The sequence below is a fragment of the Dendropsophus ebraccatus genome, chromosome 5, assembly GCF_027789765.1.
Source record: "Dendropsophus ebraccatus isolate aDenEbr1 chromosome 5, aDenEbr1.pat, whole genome shotgun sequence".
NCBI classification, from domain to species: domain Eukaryota; kingdom Metazoa; phylum Chordata; class Amphibia; order Anura; family Hylidae; genus Dendropsophus; species Dendropsophus ebraccatus.
This window is the reverse complement of record NC_091458.1, coordinates 21,184,378-21,199,936: the sequence shown is the minus strand read 5'-3', so window position 1 is coordinate 21,199,936 and position 15,559 is coordinate 21,184,378. Positions and strand designations below refer to the sequence as shown.

At 48.0% G+C, this 15,559-nt stretch overlaps 1 protein-coding gene across 3 annotated transcripts in view; it reads right to left on the bottom strand.

Moving 5' to 3' along the window:
• SMCO4 (single-pass membrane protein with coiled-coil domains 4) overlaps positions 1–15,559 on the bottom strand; it is a 40,127-nt gene that overhangs the window by 12,895 nt on the left and 11,673 nt on the right. The window contains exon 1 of one of the 3 annotated variants that reach the window (XM_069969653.1): positions 11,285–11,392. The exons of 1 other annotated variant lie outside the window; for it this stretch is intronic. The gene's annotated coding sequence lies outside the window, so the exon portion shown is untranslated. One more of the 3 variants, XM_069969651.1, reaches the window with a different exon arrangement.

Here is a 15,559-nt window from a genome sequence, read left to right as displayed (position 1 = left end):
GGGGCTGAAACTGGACGCAGCCCTAGAAAGTCCTGGAAAACATGGATATAGCTATAGGCCGTAGGCTGTATCTATGTTCTCAAGGACTCCCTAGGGCTGCATCCAACTTCTTCAGCCACCAGTATACCAATACGGAACGATCAGACTCCAGTATGCTCCAGTTGCTCTGATCACCACTCTTCGCCCATATTCAGTGATCACAGTCTGAGGGGCAACGTGTAGCTCCTGGGCCCCTGCTCATCCCTATGGAACCTGGCCATGGATAGCTATCTGGAAAAAGCCAAGCAGCACCTGCTCTCCCAACAACAGGGTGGCCTATCCTAGAGATATACTATCTATCAAGGGGAAATAACATGCTGCATCCAGGCTCGGGCCTTGGGGTCACTGCTATGGCCCATGATCGGCTGAGCTGGCAGGACCGGGCGCAGCGGACATGGTGGTGAATGAAAGGGTGTAAGTAAAAACTGGTGTAAACTGCCCACAGCAACCAATCACAGCTCAGCTTACAGTTTACCAGAGCTCTAAGCTGAGCTGTGATTGGTTGCTGTGGGCAGTTTACACCAGTCTATATTTTATTCCCTTTGATAAATCCCTCCCAGGATGTTTATTATTCTCCATATGACTGCAGCTACTCTATATAGGAAATATTTAAACTTGTATAAATCGAGTATCTGGTGGTCCGACCTCTGAACCCTTCCGCAATCTTCGTAGCGGGCCTCGCAGGCTCTGTTATGAATAGGTTCCGGGTTGGCCCGCGACTGTATTTATTCCTATGCAGCGACGGAAAGAGCGGAGTACAGTGCTCCTCTGACGTACTCTTCCATAGGAAAGAACAGAGCCATGGGTCGCGTGACGATGATTGGAGAAGATGGATGAAGCCCTAGGGTTGCATCCATCTTCTCCAGCCACCAGGAGTCAAATGCAGAGTGTTTAGGGCTTCGCTCATCTCTTATATTAAAAAGTCTATAGCATAAAAAGGTTTCAGTAAAAAAAAACAAAAAAAAACGTTGTATAAAACCTGTCCTGTGTGATATAGACCCTCGGGCCCTTCAGATCCCTGAGCAATTCCGCCACATTGAGATCTCAGCCTCAAGTGTCTTTACATTTATATTGTGCGATTAAGACACGGCGCTGTGGGATTACTGTACCGTGTCGCGGCTATAACGTGAACGGGGGGACGTCGGTGGAGGCACGCACCGATGCTGTAATCCCGGCTTCAACACTGAACTAAATTAATCCCAGCAGACACACAAATAAAACCGCTAATGGCTCCACGGATCAAGGACGCTCAGACGCTCACCGCTCACAATGTCACACAGGCACGCAAATCCCGGGGAGCTCGGTAATGCTGGATACGGTGATGTATAATTGACTGCGGGGGCAGGGCGTATAAGACGCGTTATAAGGGATACGGCAAGGCGAACAATGCCGGGTATACAAAGAGAACATCATTAGAGCGGATCTGTCCTATGTGTAACGCTAAGCGTAATGTTCAGAGGTCCCATAGAGAATGAATGAAGTAGCAGTCAGGAAGATGGTCGGCACTTAATTCACTCGGGGACATTTGACTCCATTCTTGTGGTCGGTAGGGGTCCCAGCGGTCAGCGGACTCTCAGTTAGTTATCCCCCGTCCTGTGGAGAGGGTTTGGCTATGTTCACACTGTTCAAACCACGGCCGTAGTTTTCAGGGGTGGAACATAGCCTTATTTTGAATGGGATTCCAGCCGGAGGGTCCACACATGGTATACGCTCCGGCCGGGATCCCATGCGGCACCAGAAAAAACTGATATGTTAGTTTTCTGTGGCCGGAATTCAGTGAATTCCGGCCGCAGAAAGCCCTGTCAGTTCACACAGTGAAGCAAGCGGCCGCTTGCTTCACTGTGGGCTATGGCAGGGCCGCTTTAACCAGAGGGCACATGGTGCACGTGCACCGGGCCCACTGGTTAAAGGGGCCCCCCCGAGCAGGCCTGCCGTTGCTATGTGCGACCAATGCGGTCGCACAGGGCTCCGGCCACCAGCCTGTCAGGTGGGAGCGCCATGGATAGGTAATCTACTTACCCCTCCATGGCGCCCCCTGCAGGGCCCCCCCGCCGTTTGCCGCTGCCCCCGCCCGCTGCTGCTGCGGTGCTTCAGCGCTGCAGCAGCAGCGACACTGACAGAGAGAGCCATTGGCTCCCTCCCTGTCAGTCACTCTTGTGGCCGCACTTCCTAAGGTCACAAGAGGCCGCACTCTCCCTCTAGCGCCCGTCGTCACTGGAGCGTTGGCGCGAGGGTAAGGGGAGTGCAGCCTCTTGTGACCGCAGGAAGTGCGGCCACAAGAGGGAAGAGAAGAGGAACGCGTGGACCTAGGTGAGTAACAGTGTTTGTTTTTTTCAATGTTATATGGGAGGGGGAGCTATATACTATTGGGGAGCACAGGGGGCTATATACTATGGGGGGGCACAGGGGGGCTATATACTATGGGGGGGCACAGGGGGGCTATATACTATGGGGGAGCACAGGGGAGCGCATATACTATGGGGGGCACAGGGGGCTATATACTATGGGGGAGCACACGGGTCTATATACTATGGGGAAGCACAGGGGGCTATATACTATGGGGGAGCACAGGGGGCTATATACTATGGGGGAGCACAGGGGAGCTATATACTATGGGGGAGCACAGGGGAGCTATATACTATGGGGGAGCACAGGGGAGCTATATACTACTGGGGGAGCACAGGGGAGCTATATACTACTGGGGGAGCACAGGGGAGCTATATACAATGGGGGAGCACAGGGGAGCTATATACTATGGGGAAGCACAGGGGGCTATATACTATGGGGGAGCACAGGGGGCTATATACTATGGGGGAGCACAGGGGAGCTATATACAATGGGGGAGCACAGGGGGCTATATACTATGGGGAAGCACAGGGGGCTATATACTATGGGGGAGCACAGGGGAGCTATATACAATGGGGGAGCACAGGGGGCTATATACTATGGGGAGCACAGGGGAGCTATATACTATGGGGGAGCACAAGGAGCTATATACTATTGGGGAGCACAGGGGTCTATATACTATTGGGGAGCACAGGGGTCTATATACTATTGGGGAGCACAGGGGTCTATATACTATTGGGGACAGCACAGGGGGGCTATATATTATGGAGAGCACAGGGGGGCTATATACTATTGGGGAGAGCACAGGGGGCTATATACTATTGGGGGGAGCACAGGGGGGCTATATACTATTGGGGGAGAGCACAGGGGGGCTATATACTATTGTGGGAGAGCACAGGGGGGCTATATACTATTGTGGGAGAGCACAGGGGGGGCTATATACTACTGGGGAGAGTGCACAGGGGGGCTATATACTAATGGGGGAGCGCACAGGAGGGCTGTATATAACTGGAGGAGCACATGAGGGGCTATATACTACAGGGACACCTTAAAACTATGGAGGCACAGAGGGGTGTAACTATTTAGGGGTACAGAGGGGTGTAACTACTGTATAGGGGTACAAGGGACCTAACTACTGTATGTGTTGGAGCCTAAAATATTTGTCTGGCAGATTCTGGAGAGAAGATTCACAGCCAGGAGAAGACTTCATGGTGGCCTAGGCTGGATGGAGAGAAAAAGAAAAGGTGACAGACTCTGATCGGAGAAGATGCCCCCGGTGAGTCACTGGATGTAACTGCACTCTGTTATAGAGTTGTAGTGTTAGGGGTCATGATGTGGCGGTATTATGTAATGGTATCATTGGTGATATCTTTCTGTTTTGTTTAGAGCAGTTTTTATGTAATATGTAATCACTGTATGGTGGAAATAGTGTTATAAGGTAACTACTATATGTATTGGGGCTCTTGATACAGTGTGGGGGCAAATTCAGTACATTATACAATGTGCCGAAAGGGAAGGGGGGGCCCACTCTTGAGGGCTGTGCACTGGGCCCACCAATGTATTAAAACGGCCCTGGGCTTTGGGAAGCTCTGATGCGGGCGCACGCTGATGCGCCCGCATCAGACCTCTGCGGACGGACGGATCATCCAGCCGATACTTAAGTACCGGCCGAGATGATCCGGCCAGAGACCGATTGTTCCGTGACCCAGTAGGGTCACGGAACAGCCGGTCTCTAACATTGTGCGAGCATAGCCTAATGGCCCTATTCCACAGTAACGATAATCGTCCGGATCGGCCCCATTTGGCCCGATTTGGCCGATTATCGTTCGGTGAAATAGAGAGAACGATCAGCCAATGATCGTGTCATCGGCTGATCGTTCATTTAGGGCAAGACCTAAAATCATCGTTCCCCCACCGCGCATCGCTACGGTTGAATAGTGGTGCGCGGCGGTCGACTGACGATTTGAGAAGAAACAGCAGCAGCAGCATCATACATTACCTGGCTGCAGGGCTTCTCCTCCGCTCCGTCTCCTCCCCGGGTCCCGCGCTCTATCTTCTGAATGGCCGGTCAGCTGACGGAGCGCTCAGCCAATCACAGGCTGGGACCGCCGCGGCCTGTGATTGGCTGAGTGTGGCCTGTCAGCTGACCGGCCATTCAGAAGATAGAGCGCGGGGACCCGGGGAGGAGACGGAGCGGAGGACAAGCCCTGCAGCCAGGTAATGTATGATGCTGCAAGGGCTGCAAGGTCATCGGTAACGATCTCCCTGCAGCCCTCGCTCAACGATCATCGGGCCGTGGAATAGGCCCAGTAAACGAGCAGCGATCTAGCAGATCGCCGCTCGTTTACATCGTTCATCGGGCCCTCCTCGGCCCGTGGAATAGGACCCTTAGGCTGGGTTCACACACAGTATATTTCAGGCAGTATTTGGTCCTCATTGCAACCAAAACCAGGAGTGGATTGAAAACACAGAAAGGATCTGTTCACACAATGTAGAAATTGAGTGGATGGCCGCCATTTAATGGCAAATATTTGCTGGCATTTTAAAACAACGGCCGTTATATTGAAATAATGGCCGTTATTTACTGTTATATGACGGCCATTCACTCAATTTCCACATTGTGAGAACAGAGCCTTTCTGTGTTTTTAATCCACTCCTGGTTTTGGTTGCAATGAGGACCTGACATGAGGACCAAATACTGCCTGAAATATACTGTGTGTGAACCCAGCCTCAGGGTGCGTTCACACTTACAGGATCTGCAGCAGATTTGAAGCTGCAGATTCAAAGCAAATCAATTCTGGGCCATCAAATTTGCTGCGGATCTGCTGCAGATCCTGTACATGTGAACACACCCTTAAAATCATACATGGTCTTCTTCTTCGCACTGGTTTGTCATTCACTTCCAATACTGCGAAATTCCAGATTATCAGACAGGTCTGGATTTAAAGGGGACATCTGAAGTATTTGATTCCTAGAATTAGAGGAGAGTATGTAGGGATAAGTTCTATATTTCTTAGGGTTCTATTACACAGAACGATTTTTAACGATAAACGATCGCAAACGAGATTGTTTATTGTTAACCTGAAACCGTTCACCATATTACACAGAACGATAATCGTTAGTAACAATCGTTACTGCGATGGTTACTATGATCCTTTATTCCATCTGATCCCAGCAAAACAATGGACAATGTGCAATTACACTGAACGATTAGGTAAAAAACGCGGAACTTGAGCGAACGAATGTGGAATTACAGCGAACGATTAGCGATATTAGCAATGGGTTCAAATCCCACCCACTATTATAGGCTCAACTGGTGTCAAAAAGTTATATAGATCTGTAACTTACTTCTAATTAAAAAATCTCAAAGCTTCCAGTACTTATCAGCTGCTGTATGCGCTGCAGGAAGTGGTGTATTCTTTCCAGTCTGATACAGCGCTCTCTGCTGCCTCATGTCCATGTCCAGAGCAATAGCAAATCCTGATAAAAAAACTGACATGGACAGAGGTGACAGCAGAGGACAGTGTGTCATACTGGAAAGAATAAACCCCTTTCTGCAGGACATACAGCAGCTGGTAAGTATTGGAAGGCTTGAGAATTGTCAATAGAAGTAAATTACAAATCTATATAATTTCTGAAACAAGTTCATTTGAAAGAAATTTTTTTCGCCATTAACCTAAAGGGGTCATAACTTCCCTTTGACCCCTGTTTTAACAAAGTATCTGCCAATCTAAGGGCCTTATTACACAGAAGGATCATCGTTCGAAAAGTCGTTAGATCGTTCGGATTTGAACGATAATCGTTTAGTGTAATAGCAGACAACGATTAAACGACCAACGAGAAATCGTTAGTCGTTTGATAGAGTTTGGACCTATTTTTATCGCTGAACGTTCGCATGGAATAAGACGTCATTCGGTCATTCGCAGTAGCGGCGAACGCAACAGCGACGACAAGACGTCTGCAAGAACGATCATAAGTAACGATCATCGTTCCGTGTAATTGGGCAAATGATTTTAGGTCGTTTGGGCCACATGTGGCGATCCGATGCCAACTGGCCGATACCGCGGCTTAATACAATTGTTCAATTCTGGCGCCTTTCAATCCGACGGATGGTCCAGAATTTAATTTCTTAAAAACTGACCCGGTTCACGCTGCTCGTACGCGGCAGATCCAGGAGATAGGTTTGCAGGGTTATAAGCCCTGGGATCACAGCCCAGAACCAATAAACAAAAGGCGGAAAACAAAAAAAAAAAAAGGTTAAATTGAAAAGCCGGCGCAAAGTAATTTACTGCTTCAGTAAGAGGGAGACAGCTGTTACGGGCAGATACTGCAGTTATGGTTATACGGGTTAAAGGGGGCGGTCAAGTCAGGGCACGCCAGACAGGGAACTACATTATGGTCATAACGTAACCATGCCACAAACACGTCAACCATCTGATTATAGAAGTCAATAGAAACGTTGGGTAAAAGTTGCACGAGGGTGTCAATTTTTTATGGATTCGCTAGAGAGCTTTGTGTCATGTTTGTTCTCCTAACCCAGGGAAAGGGAACCTTTGGCCCTGCAGCTGTTGCAAAACTACAATTCCCATCATGCCTGGACAGCCAAAGCTTTAATGAAACTGAGATACAAAACTGGAGGCAAGAATGCTAATCAACTGGTGTCAGAAAGTTATACAGATCTATAATTTACTTCTATTTAAAAAAAAAAAAATCTCCAGTTTTCCAGTACTTATCAGCTGCTGTATGTCCTGCAGGAAGTGGTGTATTCTGACACAGTGCTCTTTGCCGCCACCTCTGTCCATGTCTGGAGAGGTTTTCTATGAGGATTTGCTACCGCCCTGGACAGTTCCTGACATGGACAGAGGTGGCAGCAGATAGCACGGTGTCAGACTGGTACACCACTTCCTGCAGAGCATACAGCAGCTGATAAGTACTGGAAGACTGGAGATTTTATATAGAAGTAAATTTCTGACAGCTGTACCCCTTTAGTCTATAGGGGTGCACTTTAAGAGGCACATATCCCACCAGTACATCCGTAGATCGGCTCATGGAGCGATTGCTGCTGATTCAAAAGATGAATCAAGATAGAAGATAAAAATAGAGCGGCCGTTTATCTGGTATGAATCCGTAACATCCCCAATTATAGAAACGAATGAATCCCATTAAATCTGGATACAGACAGAGGGAAGGGGTGGCGGGATCTCTACCAGCATGGAGGACAGCTCCAGCACAGAACAGGACACAAAATGCTGCCAATTAGGTAGATTTAAATGGGAACTCTAACCTTAGATGTATCCCAGAGACATGGCAAAAGACCAGCAGGAAGAAGCAATCACTTAGCACTTCTCTCTCTCTGCTCAATCATTGTAGCAAGAAACAGACATCTATAAAAGTCTATGGGGGAGATTTATCAAACATGGTGTAAAGTGAAACTGGCTCAGTCGCCCCTAGCAACCAATCAGATTCCACCTTTCATTCCTCACAGACTCTTTGGAAAATGAACGGTGGAATCTGATTGGTTGCTAGAGGCAACTGAGCCAGTTTCACTTTACACCATGTTTGATAAATCTCCCCCTATGTGTCCATCTCATGCCCCAAAAACAGAGTGGGGGGGGGGGGGTGCGCTTAGTAAGCGCTTCTCCCTGCTGGCTTTTATGATGGGTGGCGGTGTGATCACCCAGACGGATTAAAACTTTTGGCATATCCCTAGGAAACTTTTTTTTTATGTCAAGAGTTTCGTTCGGTCAGGTCGGGATGTTCTTCAGACAGAGCTGGGAGAAGCACTCAGCCAAGTGCTTCACTCCATCAGCTGTAGGTCTCCATAGACTAATCGGACAGATTTGTGAAGCCAAAGCCAGGAATGGATTTGAAAAGAGGTGAGATCTCAGTCTTTCCTTTATGACTTGTTCCCTGATTATAGTCTGTTCCTGGCTTTGGCTTCTAAATTCTGTCAGATAAATCTCTCTCTTTTACCAGGGCCGATTAATGACAAGGATCTTTGCTAGACATGCTCATTCGGCAAATTATCGACCCGCGATCAGCTGGGGAGCGAAAAAACGCACCAGTTGGCTGATCGCATCATATATATCACTGTTTATTGGCTGCAGGTCTCTCCGTGTAAACAGGGGAAGTGCGGCCGATAGCAATGGATTTATATGGCCGCACAAACGATACAGTTATTATTCGTCCAATAGGGCCGCTCGATCAATTGTGCCATGTAAAGGCCCTGCACAAGAATACTGATCTCGCTGATCTGTGCTCATCTGCAGCCCCTTATAATGGAAACAAGACAGATGGTAACAAGCTGGGGAGTGAAGCACTTAGCTGTGCGCTTCTCCTGGTTCTATCTATGGATTAACGGGGATCTAAACACCCAGACTCTGACCGATCAAGACGTACCATGTGATTTTTTTTTTTTTTTTAAGTGACAGGGACACTTTATATCTAGAAGTTTTTTTATAGAACAATTTTAGGTTTTTATGGAACAGTTCTGCAAATCTGCAACTTAAGGCAAAAACGACAATCCAGCCGCAGTGTGTGAACACGGCCTCGGCACAGCACGCAGCAGCTGTCAGTCAGGTAACAGGCCCCAGCATCTCTGCCCGCACATCCCTGACTCACAGTCATGGAAACCCCTAGTTCAATGCCAAGTTACTCATGGTCTATTATCCTGCGCACAGCTGACGGTAATCACACCATATGGCTGCATGTAGCATCTTACACATCACATGACAAAGTGACTAAGATGTGCCGCAGCAGGGGCTGGAGGGCTGCTGGTTTAACCCCAATCTTGCCACAGGAACCTTTCCTACAGTATAAGCCTAAACTAGTGCTGCCAGAATGGAGCCGAGCTGTGGTACCAAATCAAGAGTGGCGCCATTTCTGGGAGATTTTAAAAATAAATAAATAAATCTGCCTGCAAGAAACCACCACTAGGGGGAGCCAACTGCAAATCAATTCATACAAGGATTCAAAAGTTGTAGATACGGTATGTGTATGCGGCAGCATGTAAGAGTCAAGACAACTGTCAGACCCTGCAGGTAAAAAGTGAGCCTCATGGTCATAGACAACAATGGACAGGACCTGGGAAACATTACTGTAACATTACCCCCTACTGTAAGGGCTGATAATAACAATGCAGCAGCCCCAGTGTTTTATTGTATCAGTTCCTAGGAAAGCTGAATGCTGACAAGTATATCTCCCTCACCTGCCTGACAGCAACAGTCATTGAACTTTTCAAGATAGCATAACTAAGCAGATTATCCATTCAGGACTGTAAGAAAGCTGGGTGACATCTGCTGTAAGCCACACATCTGTCCTGCTGAGCCACAACCATTGTCACCCACACATCTATCCTGCTGTGTGACAACCACTGTCCACCGCACACCTGTCTGCAGACTGACAACCGCTGCCAGCCACACATCTGTCCTGCTGAGCGACAACCACTGATCGCTACACATCTTTATCCGCTGCCAGCCACACATCTGTCCTGCTGAGTATCAACCGCTGTCAACCACACATAAGTACTGCTGGGCGCCAACCACTGTTAGCTACACATCTGTATCCGCTGTCAGCCACACAGCTGTCCCGCTGGGCGACATCCGCTGTCAGCCACACATCTGTATCCGCTGTCAGCCACACATCTGTATCCGCTGTCAGCCACACATCTGTATCCGCTGTCAGCCACACATCTGTCCTGCTGGGCGACTGCCGCTGTCAGCCACACATCTGTATCCGCTGTCAGCCACACATCTGTATCCGCTGTCAGCCACACATCTGTCCTGCTGGGCGACTGCCGCTGTCAGCCACACATCTGTATCCGCTGTCAGCCACACATCTGTATCCGCTGTCAGCCACACATCTGTCCTGCTGGGCGACTGCCGCTGTCAGCCACACATCTGTATCCGCTGTCAGCCACACATCCGTATCCGCTGTCAGCCACACATCCGTATCCGCTGTCAGCCACACATCTGTCTCCGCTGTCAGCCACACATCCGTCTCCGCTGTCAGCCACACATCCGTCTCCGCTGTCAGCCACACATCTGTCTCCGCTGTCAGCCACACATCTGTCTCCGCTGTCAGCCACACATCTGTCTCCGCTGTCAGCCACACATCTGTCTCCGCTGTCAGCCACACATCTGTCCTGCTGGGCGACTGCCGCTGTCAGCCACACATCTGTCTCCGCTGTCAGCCACACATCTGTCTCCGCTGTCAGCCACACATCTGTCTCCGCTGTCAGCCACACATCTGTCTCCGCTGTCAGCCACACATCTGTCCTGCTGGGCGACTGCCGCTGTCAGCCACACATCTGTCTCCGCTGTCAGCCACACATCTGTCTCCGCTGTCAGCCACACATCTGTCTCCGCTGTCAGCCACACAGCTGTCCTGCTGGGCGACAACCACTAAGGTGACTGCAATGATGGCCAAAAAAATAAAGTTTTCATCCAGTTGAGTGGGACCCTCAATAGAACTTGTAGAACTTTTTTTTTCTCCTTTTCTTAAAGTGAAAACTCAGTCATATGATTCCTTAGAGGGGGAAATCCTAACAACAGAACACGAGTACTCCCGTTATACAGGAGAGCCGCTGAGTGACTGTGACGCCCCCAGAACTTACCTGGTTGTCAGTTGTCAGTGGTCTGTGAGGTCACATGGGTGGGGCACAAAACTGAGCGACAAATTAACTTTCCCCAAACTCTGCGACACCTTGATAGTGCGCCTCCCCGTCCGTGCAGCAGCCAGCAGTCACCCTGAGAGTTGTGGGACCCCCCAGATCTCCAGCCCCGATCCCCACATCTGCACCCACAGAACTTCTAGTGCGGGATCGTGCACTGCACAAGCCCCCCGCCGCCGGGAGTCCGCTCCCCGCCTCCGCCACTCTCCGCAGCCCCGGATCTCTCACCTCCTGCTCTCAGCTTGGTCCCAACAAGCAGCCCATGAGAAGAACCTCCGGAGCGGAGAACCAAAACTACAACTCCCGGCACACTGAGCGACCTCTTCAAAGCCGGAAAACTTTATTAGCCGAGGCAGCGGTGAGGGCTGACGTGGCTGTACGAGCGCCGAGGCCACGCCCACTCCTACTCCGCACACTCAGGATGCGGTTTAACCTGTTCGGCGCCACAGATATCGCTGCAGATGTATTGGGGATAGAAAAAATGGGAGGTGTACTGGAGACCAGTCAGATACCTGAACAAATCCATCTAGCCTATAAAATATTAGGGGGGGGGGAAATACAATAAAAAAGTTAAGGGCACCAGGTTAGTGTTGGGAGGGGGTAATTGTATATTTATAGAAGCAAAGCTGGACACTGAAACATGATAGTTACCTACCAGACTACAACTAGTTTACTCAACTCCCCCCCAATATGGGCAAGTGGTTTAGCCAAGTGGTATGTTATTTCTGTAAAAGGAGGAAGAAACCAATAGGATTGTAGGGGGATCCAATTTGTCCAATGTCTGATACACTGATGTAATCTGATAATCTAGGGCTGGCTTAAAGGAATTGTCTGCTTTGTCTAGTTCATATTACAACATGGAGATATAATGGAGTAGGGATTCCCAATTCAGGACCCCAATCTATTATACTTACAAAAATCAGGACATATATGGGGTATATGGCTAACAAAAAATAAATAAATAAATAAAAAAAAATTTAGTTCTTAAAAAAAAAAATATTTAAAAAAAAAATAAAAAAAATGTATATATATATATATATATATATATATATATATATATACATACATTTTTTTACAGTGGCAGCAGTAAGGTATTGGCACAGCCTCTCTGTTGCCACCAATGGCTGTGTCAGGAACTGCAGGGCTGCACAGGCCCTAATACTGACAGTTATATACTGCCAGCAGGACTTCCAGCGACTCCATATACTGCTTGCTTTTTCATAGGTCTGTGGAATGTACCACTTCACTATGTAAAAATTTTTCTGGTCATCTGTGTCGGTCTCGGGACATGCAAATAGGGCGGCTTTATGCCAACGGCACCGGGATCTGTGCACCGGCACCGGGATCTGTGCACCGGCACCGACCAAGTCATATAAAAAGAAAACTTTATGTAGTGAAGTGGCTTCATTATGGTTTCTTAGACTCCACTCCTTAGCGTGGTTCCCTGCTATACCACAGCAGCACAGAGGATCCACAGCAAGGACAAGTAGACCCATTACAATCAGTAGCGCTGTTCAGACATAGATCAGTATTCCCCTCAGCCTGTGCGCTAACACCAGAATTTACAGCCTGATGGATTTATATATAATATCATATAATGAAGGGAATGTGGCGGCTGCCAGGAGCATAAATCCTAGGAAAACGCAGAGAAATGGCTATGGGTGCCAGCTTCTTAAAGGGGTAGTTCACCCAAAAATATTTCTTTGGTGCCAGAGATTTGTAATTTACTTCTATTAAAAAAATCTCAAGTCTTCCAGTACTTATCAGCTGCTGTATGTCCTGCAAGAAGTGGTGTATCATTTCCAGTCTAGAAAGCAGGAGAGGTTTTCTATGGGGATTTGCTGCTGCTCTGGACAGTACCTGACATGGACAGAGGTGGCAGCAGAGAACACTGTGTCAGACTGGAAAGAATACACCCCTTCCTGCAGGACATACAGCAGCTAATAAGGACTGGAAGACAAGTTTTAATGAAAATTTCTGGCACCAGTTGATTTGCAAGAAATTTGGGGGGGGGGGGGGGGGGTAAATAACACAAAGTAATTATACTCCACACTTACTAATTCTATAGGCTGATACTATTCTTCCCTATACCTGGAGAGACTCTGGATAGTGATCACTGCCTTTGGGACTGTGTTCTCCACAATAGGCTTGATGCAGGCGCCTTGGATACTTTTTCTTATTGTTTTATGTACGGTATACAGCTCCTGGGCAGGCTAATGTGTATCAAAAATAGAACATACACGATGTAGTCTGATCCGGCAGTCATTCCATTTGTCCCCTGCTTCTTGATAAGGGGGTTATCCAGTGAAAAAAAAAAAGAAATACTCACCTGCCACTGATCCCCTATTGCTGCCATTCCCACAGTGCTGCAGTCCAATGCTGAACCTTTCCTGTTTTTCATCCTGGCATAAAAGAGTGCCTTCTCAGCCAGTCACTGTTCGACACAGATCAATGCTGTAGACCCTGATTGGCTGAGAGGGCATTTCCAGGAAGGGCGTAGCAGCAGGGGGCTGGCACAGTCTAAACAGCAGCAATTGGGGGATCTGCAGTAGGTGAGTACATTTTTATTTATTTATGCTTTTACAACACCTTGAGCACTATTAAATGGGCAGTATCACTATTGGGAAAAAAACTTTTGACATTTTCAGCCCCTAAAGTGCTTACTCATTTTTTACCTCACTCTTCTGTGGACTTCTACAGTAGGGTAGTATTACACGGGCCAATTGGGGCCTGATAATAACTGTAAATGAGCGCCGATCTGCTAAATCGGCGCTCGTTTACTGGGTCTATTACACGGCCCGGTAATTGTTTAACAAGGGCTGCAGGGACATTGTTACGGATCTCCTTGCAGCCCTTGCTAAACTTTATACATTACTTATCCAGGCTGCAGGGCTCCTCTTGCGGTCTTCTTCTCCCCAGGACCCACGTGCTGCAGCTTCAGAGCGGCCTGTCTCAGCTGACAGGCCGCTCAGTCAACTACTGTCCGTGGCGGTCCTGGCCTGTGATTGGCTGAGCAGCCATTTAGCTGAGACAGGCGCTCTGAAGCTGGAGCGCGCAGGACCCGGGGAGAAGAAGACCGCAAGAGGAGCCCTGCAGCCTGGATAGGATATGTATATCTTCAGCCGCTGGCCGCGCACCACTATTACACCTAGCGGTGTGCGGTCTGCGCCCGACACATATAGGCTCAAACCTATATCACCGATCAGCCGATGATCGTTGTCATCGGCTGATCGTTGTATTTATTAGACAGAGCGAAAATCGTCCGAATGGGGCCGATTTGGCCAATTATCGCTCCGTGTAATAGTACCCTAAGTCGATGAGACTGTCCTTTGCAGTCAGACAAGGAGATAGAGAAGTGCTCAGCCGAGCTCTTCTCCCCGCTGGTTCTAGTGATCAGTTTGGGTCTAAATAGACCCAGAAAATGTGATAATTTCACGTATCTCTAGGACATGTCGAAACTTTTTTTTAATTTTAAGTGACAGGTACAAGAAGGGGCATCAATAACAAATAATAAGTTAGCAAGAAGCAAGGAATGATGACTGCAGGATGAAAGGATTTTGTTTGTAGTCTGTGTAGTCTGTTACCATGGAGACACCAGCTTCATACACAGACACTGGGAGCTGTCCCTTTAAATGGATTTCCCATTAAATGCAAAGAGGGAAAACATCATACAGACAGCAGGGATAGGGCTAAAATACTAATATATACCACCAGCCTCATATCCCGTCCATCCCATAGACCTATCCTCGCCATGTGTTTGGCCCTTGGGGCCCATTAGAGACTAATTTATCATTGGTAGAATGTCCCCTGACTTGTTCAGCAGCGGTCTGTTTGTGACAGTGACGTCTATATCTGTATCTCCAAGCAGGTAATAAGATCCTGGCTGCTGCAGGGTCACTCCTACAATATGTGACTGGTGAGACGTCTGCAGTAAATTACTAAGGAGACAATGAGAGTAAAGACTATAAGAAAAATGTACAGGTCAGGGATTAAAGGGCATTTGTTAAAGGGGTACTCAAGCAAACAAAATTGGTTGCAGAAAGTGGAGATTTGTAATTTACTTCTATAAAAAAAAAAAATCTCATGTTTTCCAGTACTTCTCAGCTGCTGTATGTCCTGCAGAAAGCGGTATATTCTTTCCAATCTGGAGAGCAGTAGAGGTTTTCTATGAGGATTTGCTACCGCTCTGGACAGTTCCTGTCATGGCAGAGAGCTCCGTGTCAGACTGGAAAGAATACACCACTTTCTGCAGGACATACAGCAGCTGATAAGCACTGGAAGACCTGAGATTTTTTTATAGAAGTAAATGTCAAATCTTTGATACTTTTATCTCTGACACCAGCTGATTTGTAAGATTTTTTTTTGTTCCGCTGAGGGTACCCCTTTAAGAAGCCCCAATGGCATCACAGGATAGGAATACAGGATCTGTGTCAGTGCAGGCTTCTTATTTATCTAATATTTTCATGTACAGTCATGACCCAGAATCAATTCGATGGGCCCTCA